Genomic DNA, 15,015 nt, shown 5'->3' on the forward strand with positions numbered 1-15,015 from the left:
GCGATCTAACTTATGACTTATGGCAATACCAGCGAACGCCACGTAAGCGAATATCCGTAAATTCGGGCGATTCGCGTGATATAGCCGTGGGGTTCACCACGTTTGGACATTAGAAGGTATATAATAGAGGTTCTGGCGAATGTCCAACTGGATGAACGCGCTCAGAGGAAGACGGCTGCATACATACCTCGACAGAACGTGCAATTCACGCGCGGGCGCCGCGGCTGCGCTTAATACAGGCACGTATGCAGGAATGTTGCTTAGACCCGGTGTCCAGTGATCCCCAGGAGAGAGAACCGTGTTATAGAGACAGAGAGTGCAGCCGCCGGGTTCCGGGCTAGGTGGTAGATCGAGCGGCAAAACCTTATCATCCCGGTTAGCCTCAACCACGACGAGTCGAGACGTGTCCGTCTGATGCGCGCTCTTCAGTTACCCCATGCCCGTGACTTCGGATGCGCGATCGCGACCAATCCCCGCTGACTATAATTCGCGCATTCATATTGTTCTACCGGGATTTCATTTTCACGTCAGTTGCATTATTCGCAGAAGCATCGACGACTCGTGAGCATCGGCATTCGCGTGTGAGAGTAACGTTACATTTCTGTCAAAATGTTACGCAAGAAAATGTGTTTCCAGGCATTTGTATGTATTATATATTTCGCGAAGTTCCATGCATCTAATTCAAGTGAAGTTTGATTTTAAATGCGTATTTATTCAGTCAATCTTTTACTCCTATCGAATGCTAACTTTTATTAATTACAATGAAATTAAATCTGACTTAAAAACAAAAGTTACATAAGCACTAACAAAATTGTAGTTTTTATGACATCTTTATTTTATGTACAAAATTGGTGTTGATTTCCAATCTGTTAAGATAACGTCTTAAAATGTTTATTTATTTAAATTAAATGATTCTACGATAGTGTCTATGCTACGCAACTTTGATTATAATATAAAGTCAAGGATCAAATTATTTTTCATAAAAATATTTTATTCGAAACAGTTTATACGATTTCTTGTAATCTTTTCATTTAGCGAGAAAGAGAAAGAGAGACGTTTTGAGAGTAGTTACGTTTGTACATTTAGTTTTGTTATCTTTGAAGTAGGCCTTGAGATCTTTGCGAGACTTTGAATTTATGTTGCTAACCCGGCAATAAGTAAACCATCTTCTTACGACTGTAGTGGAATAACTTTACTGGGGCAGATAAGTTTGTTTCGCGCGCGTGGCATGTTCCGCGTCATATTGGATTTGGATTTACGGCAAAGGCAGGCAGAGGGAAAGAGAACAAGAAACGGAGAGAAGGAGAAATAAGTCGACGGCGAAGAGGGGGAGGGGATTGGTGAATAGCAGTAGCGCAATAAGACCTTTATAAAGCTCAATGCGAAAAGTGGTAATTAGTTTCGTTCGTATGGTTTTTCTTTTTGCGGCTGTATTTCTTAGTATCTACTTTTGACATGGTTTTTTTCTCACTATCGAATCGAATACAATAATTTCAATACATAATATTACGAACATTCTCATCTTTGATGAAAGTATGACTTTATAAATGCAAAACGTGTTCCTATTTGATTTTATTCTCATGTGGAAATATCGTTTGATGCGGTAAGTTAATGCAATAAGTTGATAAGGACATAGACATTATTATTAATAAAATGTGGAAAGTATAGATATACCTACGCATATATTTCTGAAAATAAACATGTGCATGCATATATTTTTAGTTAAAGCGGTCGGAAATGGCAGTATCTATTACGAATTTCACGATTGAAGACCTTCAAATGTATTGACGCTCCGCAAACGAAACGGTTAAATTCAGTTAGGTATCGTCGAGAATCTCTGTCGTCCGAGTAAACACGGCTATTGGTCGCGAGTCGTCGACGTCCGAGTCGTTCTTGAAAGCGAGCATCGCCGAAGATGAAGAGGAGAGTTATTTAATTTTCTCTCCGGAGCTGACTTGGCAGCAGGAATGGCAGCTGATTCCCGAATTGGCTGAATTGCCTTACTCGGCGACTAGCGCCGCGGCGTTGGCGTCCTTTCTACGATTCCTCTGTCCGGCTCGGTATTTCCCGCAATCGGAATTCGACGTGTTTTCGCCGTGGCGGGTTTGCAGAACTCTCGACCGCAAATCTCTGATTTTAATTTCATTCCGGCGATCCGTAGTAGGCGCGGTCTATACCGCAGTTCGAACCTGCAATGGCATGAGATACAAATATGTGAGAGACAAGCAAAGTGAATTGCAAGCATATCGCGTAGATGAAAAACAGATCTTCAAATACCTGCACATCGGAGTGATCGAATGGTAAATTAAGACTGGCGTTTTGCCCATTAAAATGATAGCTGGGAGAATGAATTCATAAGTTTATGTGAACTGTTCCTCATTCAATATACACATATAGCAACAAAATTATATTTTCTCTTTTAATTGCGTTACTATCGTAGCTTTGGAGTTGTGACGCTTTTTGTCTATCGTCGATTTATCTGCGAGACCTCTTTTCTGAGAAATTGATATGTCCCGAGAGATAATGGCGTGATCGCGGTAGCTAAAGCCTGCTCCCTTCTTGCGGAGAATAGACAAACGGAAAAGTGTTTTAACGTCAACCACAGAGGAACACCCGCTTGTACGTTTCCGGGTGGTAGGAAAAGCACGTGAGAGCAATCGGTGCCTGGTATTGGCATTGGAATTCATTTAAATCTAAAACATCGACGACACATTTGCCGTTCTAGTGCATAGTGCCGTTCTCGATCGTGAACGTGGCGATACGCGGCAAATTCGGGTCAGCTCACCCGACATACTCTTGCTCTTGCTCGCCCGGGCGTCAATGATACTTCTCTCGTCGAAACAACAACAGATCGCTGACAAGTCATCAATGTACCGAATTTATTTCCCTTACGGCCGATTTGCAGGGGCAGCTTATGCCGCGCATAATTTACAATATAATAGCGTGCGCAGATACTATCATAGTCGCGCACTCTACGTTTGTATTCTCTATAAGAATATGTTTTGATCGATAACACAATGTGGTGGGACGCATGCAAATTCTTCCTCTTACTTTCGAGAGAATATCTATACGAAAGACCAGCTATTGTGATATGGAAACTTTATAAATTGTATTAATACATTTCTTACAATTGATATTGTATCAAAGAGTCTTGAAATATACCAAAATTTTCAAGTATTTATAAAAAATTTAATAGGTGGAACATAGTAAAGATGCAGTTTTTTTTCTTTTTACCGTTGTCCGTTACTTCCGAATACTTCCGAGTACCGAAAGACTGTACTTTTTTATACTTAATAAAATGCTTGATTTCCTAGTAATAGGAATAAATCACCCATATAGTTTAAACAATGATATAGAAATTCAAAATATTTTAAGAAAGTTATGAGTCATAATATAATGAAGTCCTTCAATACTGACGATATGGTTTAAAAAAAGATAGAGGTGTTTTTAGATGAAGGAAATGTTTGAGGTTTTGCTTAGACGCATTAGAGCGAAGTATAACAGCTTTAATATTCGGTTCATTAATTGCATCATTCGTGTAGAAGAGAATGGGAAATTCTTTCCGATAAAACCTATAAATTATGCATAAAACGCGAATGGTTAGCTGAATAATAAAGAACATGGTTAGTTAGTCTTTGAATAAAGCTATCGCCACATTTTTGTAAAGAATCGTGCTCGACCACGAGTAAAAAAGTATTCGATTCTCGTGCCTTTGTTGTCGACTGTGTAATTGAGTTCGCCGTTATTTTCCGACGAGATTTGTCGTGTCTTTTTTTTATAACATATACATACATGTACGCCTATACACATACACACGCATGCATGCACACATGCTAGTTAACGTTTTTTGAAAATGTTTTGGAACCGTCCTCGACTCTTCATTGTGCACGATCAAAGCTTTTTTTTTTTACAACATTTTATATTCATCCAACTCAATTTAATCCGTTCGCGTATTCCTCCGAAAGCGCGAGACCAGATTTATATATAAATTACTTTCGGTCATAAAGCAGTGGCACTTCAAATCGGATCACGGATTTACTCGAAATAGAAAATACATTAATGGCACGATGTATGTGTAAAACGTTTCAATTTGGAAAACATTGGAGGGAAATGTTTCGCGATATATTTTGTAAACCGTGTCAGGAGGCGCGGACATCAATAAAATTTCCTGAAATCGCGTGGACGATAATTAATAGGCATCACGGAATTTCGATAAACAGCGTTATGTTGCATGATAATTGGTTAACGTGCTGCGCATCGTGATGGTACTTACGATATTTTGCACGTATTATATTTTTAGATGTGTTATCCATTCGCTGTTATCAGCACTTTCTTTTGGACTGAAAATTTTTTGCGCATATCTATTATACTGTAAATTTAGCTCGATTGAAAGTGGTGAATCCGAGGTTTATTAAGAGTATTAAAATAGGCTCTTTCTTTTAAGATGAGATGGAATGATAGATATAAGATCTTTATAATAAAGTGCTCTCATAATTTTTTAGTTACAAATATATTCCAAATATTATTACAAACATATTGAAATCACACATACAATATTATATTAATTCAGTAGATAAAATTTGCAAAAGATAAATCGTTTTTTTAAATCGTAATCGACACTTGAGGATTAATGAAACAGAGCGATACAAGTTCACGCTTGGAAGTATCAGAATATCCGTCCATATAGAAATCGTATCAAACAGCCCGATAAACCGCTCGATTCCTGACGGACATATATTTCGCTCAAGTCGACGTTAAGCCAATAAATTCGCAAAAGCCGTATTTCCGCACATTTTGCACCTGGAAGCGCCGCAAGACGCTCGTCGCGAGACTCTGTTACGGATATTAATGCGGGGAAAGAAGTATATCGCTTTTACGACGAGTAGCCGAGCTAAAGTTTTCCACGACGCAGGAAATCGAGACTGATGCGACTTTTATATCCCGTTCTGCGCGCGACTACTCGGAACAATAACACTCTTCTCCGTTATATCGACCGCGGCCTGCGTTAACCCTCATTAAGGGGTGAACATGCTACGGTTTCTATACATATCCGAACGTCATTGGTAGTTTGAACGTAACTCATCGAGCTTGACTCTTTCGCTTTTTCAACGGTGACAGGCGCAGACAGGCATTTTATTATGCTCTAGTTAGAAACTCTTGAAATCGGAAAAAAACCGAGATACATTAGCTGATAATATTCTAGAAAAGTAGAAAATTACTTTTATGAAATAAAGCAGGAATTGGTCCGTCAATGAAATTCCTCAAGAATCTATCATTGAGATTAAAATCGGGACACCCTACAGATCCACTCTCGTTCAGTAGTTATTTGAAAAATGATATAAAGGGCGGGGGTGTGATGATCAATTGGAGGATTTGCGGAGCGGTAGTCGTCATAGTCGGATGAAACTATGAGGGAAGAAAAAGGGGACAAACATCTTTGCGCGGGCGTTATCGGCGTATCGCAGGCGAAACTCGGTAGATTGTATTTTTGATATTACCTAGGGTTCCATCGTTGGTCGTTACTACCTCCAATCTACCGTCACCAGTTCCCTAACGGGGACTGTTAGGGATACCTTTCTCCATCATTGCCTTCCTTCCCTTCGACGTCGATTTGCGTTGTTCTCTGAAAGTCTTTTCTCAGGCAGCAGCCAGTTATCTTGACCCACACCTGGTCAACAGCTCCATCGAGAAGAATTTCGGGAGATGAAGCGAGGGGTGGTCCGCGCGCTATGAACGTAATAGCTGCTGCCGACTGTCGATTCTTTCACCATGTATGTACCACACGAAATGAGTTTCCTGAGTTTCTCAGACTTTCTTTTCATTCGCGTTCCACCGCTCGGATTTATAGCGCGGCATGATTCGGGAAGTACCATCATATAGATTAAGGAATTGGCGCCGTAAGCTCGGCCGGCGTTTCAAAGCTCGTTGGGTAACTCAAAGGACGAAACTATGTAGTAAAAGATTCAACGTCCGTAACGTCGCGTCGGTCTGCAAGTATACATAGAGTAACCTTTAACCAGTGAGATATTTTAAGAACTTTTAATGAACTTAAAATCAACTTTTCTAAGAAAAATGTCATTTTTGTGGCTTTCTAATTTTCAACATTAAATTTTTTATTAATGTTTTTCGTGAGAAAAAGTCTTGTTAATTTTAGTGTAATATTTCTGTTAAATTGAATTAAAAAATTTGGTTCTAGATCTAGAATCTAGATTATAGAAAATACTCTAAGAATGTTTTTATATTGATATTATATAATATTATTAATAAACTTATATTGTTCAATAAATAACTTTTACCACGAATGGAGCTTTCAGCAGATAGAAGGAGATTTGTGACTATATCCAGATGAAAATATCGTAACGCTGGTCAATGATACAATAGAGTCAATCCATTGTGTTGTATGTCCCGAGCGACAATGGAATAAATTGATGCACGGTTGTGTATTTATTGAGGGAGTTTGAAGCGTTGAGACGTAGCACATATTGTTTCACTTTATAAGTAGTTATTCCCAATGCGGATAGACCGAGCGTCGCGATGATCCCGCCTTGTTAGTTCTGCTTTAACAGACGTTGCCTCGACTCGCCTGTGCAGCAACTATCTTTAGAATGTTCCACTTATTCTACTTTAGCTATCTTCTTCAAGGTTTGGCTATGTCGCACGTTTTATAGTTAATGAGGATCAGATCAATCTGGCACTCGTTTATCATTGACACGAATTCGAGGGCAATAGCTGAGTTATGAAATATCGCATTAGGGAAATTTTATATATCTTATAAATAGGATTTGGAAATATTTTAAAATTTTGTTTGTTCTTTATTTTATGGAACAATTTCTTAGAGAACCGGGAAGTACAGAGAAAAAAACATTAAAAAATTATTGGACCGTCTGACGCAATAAAGGACGTCTGTCCTTTGCAGTGTTACGGGGTAGAGGTAATATTCATTACGAAGTTTGTAACTTCAGGCTTTCTTACATAAATGCATGTATAAAAACTTTATATCTAAAGTACTGGATGTAAATTGTTGCTGTCGAGCGAGACAACGGCGCTAGATATTAATATATAATTATGCTTCGTGCTTCATGGGCAGTATAAAAAAAGAAAGCTAGGAATGTGATGTAGCTATTATGCTGACCTGTTTTCAATTATATTTGTTTTAATTTATATATGCATTTTATTTGGCGTAAATTACGTCGTGCATATATAATATATATATATATATATATATATATATATATATATATATATACCCACACATATACATATATTACCTGTATAGATCATATACATACATTCCAAAGTTTTACATTTAATTTTTCTATATAGAAAGGCTAACATTATGTCTCGATTTCTTAAATTTTTACTTTCACTCGTATCCTCTGTGCTATCTTTATCTTAATATATTACACATTACACTTTTATCCAAGCTATTGAGTCTCCTATTGTGCGTATCTGATCGCATGGTGCAATTAAATCCAAAACCATGATGCTTAGTATACCGCATCGTATTACTGTGTGCATATAGCGTGACGCAATATCGCACCTGCCGCTGCAATTGCAATGTGTACAAGATACAAAGCCCGGGTCTGAGTAAATCTTGGGAATACAAACTTCAGTATACCGCGTGGCCCGAGTAAACTCCGCCAGCAGCCGCACGTGGCACATTACGCAAGACGGGGAACGAATTAGCAGACGGTGGTGCTTGTCTAATCGATTTAAAACTGAGATTGCTAACACCACGAAATATTCATTAGTTCGCACAATCGCTGATAGATCAAAAACAGTAGCGTTTCCCTTGGTCGCTGATAGACAGATCGGAAATATCAGAAGTTGCAATACGCGACATATCATCCATGAAAAATTCCATTCTCCTTTTGCATCTGAAATATTAAAGCGATTCTATCGATTACGTTCAATTTTCGACAATACTTTAGCCAACGTGGCGAATGGCGCGAAAATTATAGCAATAATAGAGTCTGTGAGAAAACGTCGATCTAGATTCTATAATCTTGGCTTTACGAAAGGACAAGGCTAATTTGTGGAAATGAAGAGGTAAAGGGAAACGAAGGTGAAGGGAAACGAAGAGGTAAAGTAAGGCGAGTTTAGATCTTACCGAATGTTTTTTGTTCACTATTTTTGTTCTCGTTCATTCATACTCGCCATTCATAGTTACTCAGTTCGAGCTTTCTCAAAATCCGTCTCTTTAATTATGTTCCATTTCTGAAACTATCATTCCGCAGGGACTTTGCACAACTTGAGCCTTCCGACCACAAGATGAGACAAACGCCGTACATTTACTAGTTTCAATTAATATGCTTGCTTGCTTATTAACGTACGCTAGTACTTTTTTCTCAGTGAGCAGATTTCTTTCCCACATTTCTTGATAATTTTAAAAAAGAGCCGGGGACAATTACTCCCAAAATAATATCTAAAAATTTGGGGATAAATCCACTGTAAAATAATATTTTATAATATCTTTCGATGAAAAACCGTGTACAATTGCAAATAACATAGTAGATTTGTACGAATTTTCATTCATAAATAAATACATATTAAATTTATCGCGAAATTTTTGACGCTATATCATTGCAAGAGGAGAATGTGTATGTAAATTTTGTGTACTTTTTACATTTACATTTATAATAATTATTTATAAATTTTCTTAATATATATGAACTATACAAATAATAATAATTTAAATATAGATTCATATATATTTTGAGGAGAATTGTCGACAATGAGAATTGTCGAGAATTTTGACATAGTCCATTTCTTAAAATAATGGCGAGAGAAAAAGAGACAGAAATCAATTCATTTATAATTGATTTGTTAGAAAATTAAAGAATGAATATTTGATAATATCCGCCGTGATATGATGGCGGATGGCGTATCTCAACAGAAGGTAGCAACGTTGTGATCATTGCTCGGTAATCCCGGATTATATCGGTTCCCTATTCCCGATCGGAGATCGAGAGCAGCGTATAGTGCGACGGAGTTAAGACGCCGTAAATTGCACCAATTAATTGCGCGTAGCCTGTTGCTTCTTATGGGTATACCGTCCCTCGGCATCTGCTCGACGATGCATTACAAATTTGTACCTGATAATCATCTTGCTTGGATCGGTCCAGCGCGGCGCCGGCGGTATGATATTACTTGCCAAACAAAACCGCTGATTAAATCGTACAAAATAATCAATAAGCGTACAAAATAATAAAAAATACAGCTTTCAATGTTGAAGTTGAATTTCGAGATAAACGCGATGGTTGGATTTACATATTTCGTGAAATGGAAAGATTATGAAAGAGGACCTATATATATACTCGTTTGAAAGTTTTGATCACAAAATACACATTATCTTTTCAAATTTTTATTATTTTTAGTTGGTTGACTGTTGATATATAATAATATTGTAACTCTTTAAACTAAAAAGTTGGAATTAAAAAGATAGAACTAACAAAATAAAAGGAAGATTGGATTTCCGCAGGGATGACTGATCCGCACAGTGATTTGGGCTGAACGAACCCACGGACCCGAGTTCAACACAATAGTGTTACATAATATCTACACACACACACGTACACATCCGTATACATACGCTTTTAAATGACAATGCAGTGAATAATTAAAGAAAAGATAGAAGCAAAGATAATCTCTAATTTAAAGCAAAGAAGAACAGATTAAAATCTATAAGTATATATGTTTGTATATGTGTGTTAAAAAATTTTATTAAATTGAAAACATTACGAAAACTTAAAAAAAAGTAAGATTGTATAACATTTTTAGTTGTACACAGCATGCTGCACTGTGTAGACTTTTACTCCACGCTCGAAGCCTCTCTCCATGAAAATCCATTATTGTGAAACATTGATGTTGAAGATTTCAGCTTCTTTGTCAGGCGAATGCCCGGGCGAAAAGCTCAACTTCCGCTTCGCTTCCTCCTTTTTCCGCCCTTTCGTCCCGCAACTGTGCTGGGCCGACCTGTTTCGCGCCGATGTAGTAGCGATAGCCGTAAACTTTCCGCCGTCATGTACAACAACGGCTGCAAGTTTTGCAGGATCGCACCGCTGAAAGCTTCTTCTTGTTCTTTTTTTCTCTCTGTTTAAATGCACTCGTTAACCCGATATTCGATTTACGAGCTCGCGGGTGATCGCAAAATGATATAATCACGGCGAATCAGCATAAACAATAATATGCTTTTCGATTCTTTGAAACATAATTGTTCGCCGCTGCTTCCATCGCGAGAACCTTCGCGTCGTCGCATTTCCTGTTTCTGCGAGATATCTGAAGACGGTATGGCGAGAGATCGTAAAACGCTTTATCGGGGAAACGTTGTTTCACTATAAGTATGAAGGCACGAGTTAAACGCGCACGGCTATTTCGGAATAACGACTAGAGTAAAGTCGGAGGCCGAGAAGTGCAGAAGCAGTGGCATTACAAGTGAAACGTTTGTCTAGCGGAAATAGTCGAGTCAGGAAGCATGGCAGTCTCGTTTAAAGCTATCAGCTATCGTAGCGACGTTCTCCTCTAGCAAAATCGTTATTATGGATCGACATTTGAAATTTAATTGCTAAATGATCTTATTTGCGATTTTGTTTCTCACTATCGCGATCGGTATCTTACGGCGTTTCTCGCGCGGGCCTAACAGATGATTTAGAACACGAGAGTGAGAGAGAAAGAGAGAGAGGAAGACGCGCGTTCCACGACGATAACGCATTCTCGGTAGATACCTGGCACCTGGTATGTTTTCCGTGTAACTTATCTTCATTTCAGGACGGAAAAGGAAACGTCTGTTTTCTCATCCTCACTTGTCACTTGCGCTGTTGAATTATGTACGCAGCATACGTACCGTATACGTATACACGCGACGTCTGGAGTACGATGTTCGGGTATAATGTGTTCTGATACGACGTTTACCGCGTTATCCGAAGTAGCTCGGCTTTCGGATCGCTGAAACGCGACACGGTAAATGAGACAGTCGAGATGTCCTCTCGTCTCGGGAATTTTTAAGGCGTTCTCTTTTGTGTGAGAAGCTTCGCATCGTCGTTGTCATCGTTGGGCGACATCGCTGCAGAACGCAATTATTATCATCCGTTTTTATTATCAATTCCGCTTCTATTTCACAGTCCGCTTGCAACGCAAATTATCGGATAATCTCTTCGCATCGACGAAATTCCAGCGTCGCTACCCGTCGCTACCTCGCAGACGTAATTAAATTTTACTCCACCGTTTTTCCATAATCTCGAAAACGAAAATAACCGACGTTTTATATATATTATACTTTTTGGCCGAATATTGGGAGGTAACGAGGTATTGATATTTGCATTTCTGCTCGCAGCAATAAGAAACGCTTTGTATCGGCATCGCGCGTGTTCTGGCATTTCATTACCGATAAAAACCGTTCGCAAATTAAAGAAATAATCTCTCGCACTCTCCATTCACGGGATCAGATTGGCCGCTGGCGCTGGTAGACTATTAAAATAGAGATAATTAAAACAGGGAATATTCTCACCGTTAACCTCGTCTTTTTTTGCGCCGAACAACCATTCATCGCTATGTATCATGCATATGCATGTATACCCACTAACCATACCATACGTATGATATTGAACCGGTAAAATATGCAGGCAGCGATGGCGAAAAAAAATGAGCCGCGTTTCGGTTAAATGTTGAATTAAACCTTACCAAGAATGCCGCCACGGACATGATCACGATAATTTTATCGATAAAATTCGTATTTATTAAATTGCTGCATACTATGGTGGAAACGAGATAGTTAAGAAAGCGATTGTAAGAGCGACAAGGAATAAGAACTTTCAAAGAGTTGACGTTTTATGTACAAAATAACAGACAATATTTGGTAATTTATTGTAAATTAATCTGTGCGCTATTTTTAGCCAATTTATTATTCGAATAATAATATTACCAGAGATCCAGTGAAATTTGACAGGGTTTCAACCTTACATCCTCGTATTTACAAGCCGGCGAGTTTACCAGTTTACATAATTATACAAAGCCAGTTTTGTAGCCGCCGCTAAACTCGCCAGATAGTAACGAGCAAACATGCCCGTTTACAATGTTTAATCGTTACTTTACCGTGTGCTAGGCACAGAGAAATTGTGTTTCCGCCATTAGCAGAACCGAGTGTGTTGCGAGAACGGGGATTGTGTACCTAAAGCGCCGTTTGCGCGCTCACGATATTTATCGACACACCTAGCTGCAAACGAGGCGGCGATATAGCCCAGTGGTTAGATCGGTCTAGTGAGAAAGTATCGTATCGCTTATTCTTAAATCATGACCTAAGAAAGCGGAACTGTGTCGCAATCGAGCTTGATGTCGTTCGCGACTCGTGGAGTCTGTGCGAACACGAGAATTCGTGGCGCGTATATCTCTGTGAAATACGCGTTTCTCGCTTGAGCCAAGTCGCTGCATGCCGACCTCCTGCTATTTATTAGCTTGGCGCCACGTTGACGAGCGTCGGCGTTGACTACTGTTAATTAAATCCGGGCAATTATTTTGCTCGACCCGTCGTAAACCATCCGTAGCACTGTCGCTCTGCGGAGGGCCACGAATTATACCTCATGATCGTCAACGATCGATCGTCGGCGTCGGTCCTCGCCAATGCACGCCGACAGATCTCCGTTCTCGTTATCGCCACGATCGAGACCGTAATCCAGTTTGGCTTATTTTAGCTCCGTAAAGACAAACACGAATAGTGACTAATTGATTAAAGGTTAATAAAAGTTTGTACATCTTCTTCAGTGCTCTTTACGAACTATGACTTTTACAATGAAAAAGTAAAGGGAAAACTTTTTTACGAGAAAAGAATTCTCTTTGTCAGCCTCCCTTTTTGTTTTTGTCTCATTTTTTATATATTAGTTATTTGCATAAATTTTTCCAAACTAAAATGTGTCAAATTTAGTCATATATCACTGAATTTTCAAATTAATATTGAAAGCACTTTCTCTAACAACCACGGATATGGTTAAGTGTTAAGCTTTTATACATAGGATAAAATAAAGTTCAGCTCCGATCTAGAAGCTCGCGGTTACGGTAAGTGGATGGGTAGATTAACGACGTCGCCGACTTGATTGAAATTAGAGACGAAGGGCCAGTAATACTAGGAACACAATACCGCCCGCCGCAACGCCAATCTTGCCTGTCTGGTCCGTTACGTCGACTAAGGATAAAGTAGCACGACATCCGGCGAGTTCGAGCAAAGGTGATGACGGCACGGTTGAAACACCGGTCTGACGGCTGCCTAAAATATAGGCCAACAGGGTACAAACTCCCGAAGTCACAGCTGACAAATTGATAATAAAGAAATTGACAAAGGCCTAAACAAGACATAGTTTTTACAATCCAAGCAGAATCTAAAAAATTAACAAATATTTCACTTTTTTCATATTATATATGCAACATAACAATCAGTTTCCGGTACATGTATACTAGCAATAAGATCCATTCTTTTCTATTTATTGAAAAACGTTTCTTATTGTTAGATATATAAAGCAATATTTAGAATTTATTGAAATCAAGATATATAAAGCAATATTTAGAATTTATTTATTGAAATCAAAGCTCAATCTCTTTTTTGCTCTGGTAATGAAGCATATAATATGTTGTTAAATTATAAACAAAAGTTTACTAATTGAACATTAGTTCCTTTTAATTGGAAGAAAGATATCATGTAATTTTTTAAATAATTGCTCATGTATTTCAAAGACAGCTTTTCTGCGATTGTATCTTTTTCAATTATTTCTATATAACAATGTTGAGATAATCAAATGATCTCGTGCTTATTCGTAAACAGACTTTAAATATTACCAAAATACGCTAAATTATATTCGAGCAAGTGCAATCATAAATTCTGTTTAATATTCCATATATGCAGCAAAGCTTTTGATCATATATGTATAATCACCCGTTTGGATTTCTAATCCGTAATGTAGTATATAATCGCGTACAAATCCGTTCATTGACTCGTCGATTTGCTGAATACCAATATATGAAATGTGGGACATCAATATTTATTTCAGCGTCTCGTATTCTCGTATGACAGCTGATCACGATATTAAGTATGTTGCGCGTGATCGCGATACGTTTTTGTTGCTATACAGTATACGGAAATATCAACGAAAGAGTAAAACCGCGAAAATTTGCGGTGCGAAGAAAACCCGCCACAAAATCGCGCGGCAAATTACGGCAAAAGAAAACTTTTCGCCGCGCTTGTAACGAAGCAGCCAGCATTTTATCGTGTTTAGTTTATCCTATAAAATATCGCCGCTCGGTTATACCGCGAACTTCGTTACCGCAGTGGCCACCAAGCCGTTCACTTTGGAAAACGGCGGTCGCTCGCGGTCGACGATTTTTCGCAACTCTCCAGAGCAAAGGCAATTTCGTCGCGCTCGTAATTTACGCGAGACGCGAAGACATTGGCCGAGTTAAGACGTCCCGTATCACCGTAAACGCCGTATTCTTTTCGCCGCGGATTCGTATTTCGTAGAGCAAAGTTAAATCCTCGAAATCGCATAACGAGCTTGTTTTGCGAGAATTTCGGCTTGCGAACGCTCGATTTAGCAATTAGATTAAGTCCTCGATGAAGGCATTCATTGATTGCCGCCGAGGGATATTTCACTGCCTATAATGCAATTGTATCAATTCGACCACGTGATGAATTATGTTATCATCATGGATTATTCGTTTTGTTATCGGATAAACGCGGAATCTTTTTAATATTGGAGCTTTTCTATTGCTTGAAATGCTGGAGCGCTTTTTTTGGCGCGGTAGGAAAAGATGTGCGGTTCGATGTCTTCCAAGCTGCTGCGTCCACTTTAATCTATTCCGATAATACGTATTCATGCGTGCCTTAAAATGTTTAAATTACATAGTGTTAAAAAGTCCATTAGAATTTCACGTTAGGGAACACAATTTGGCAAAGAAGCAGAACGGATTGGAGACGTTACATTAAAATATAGCTTTCGTGGCGAAATATTAGACGAGCTTTCCACAGCAAACATC

At 38.7% G+C, this 15,015-nt stretch overlaps 1 protein-coding gene across 3 annotated transcripts in view; it reads left to right on the forward strand.

Moving 5' to 3' along the window:
- LOC112465108 (zwei Ig domain protein zig-8-like) overlaps nucleotides 1–15,015 on the forward strand; it is a 247,429-nt gene that overhangs the window by 30,048 nt on the left and 202,366 nt on the right. The window lies entirely within an intron of this gene.

The sequence above is a fragment of the Temnothorax curvispinosus genome, unplaced genomic scaffold (assembly GCF_003070985.1).
Source record: "Temnothorax curvispinosus isolate PA1 unplaced genomic scaffold, ASM307098v1 QBEX01014901.1, whole genome shotgun sequence".
NCBI lineage: Eukaryota > Metazoa > Arthropoda > Insecta > Hymenoptera > Formicidae > Temnothorax > Temnothorax curvispinosus.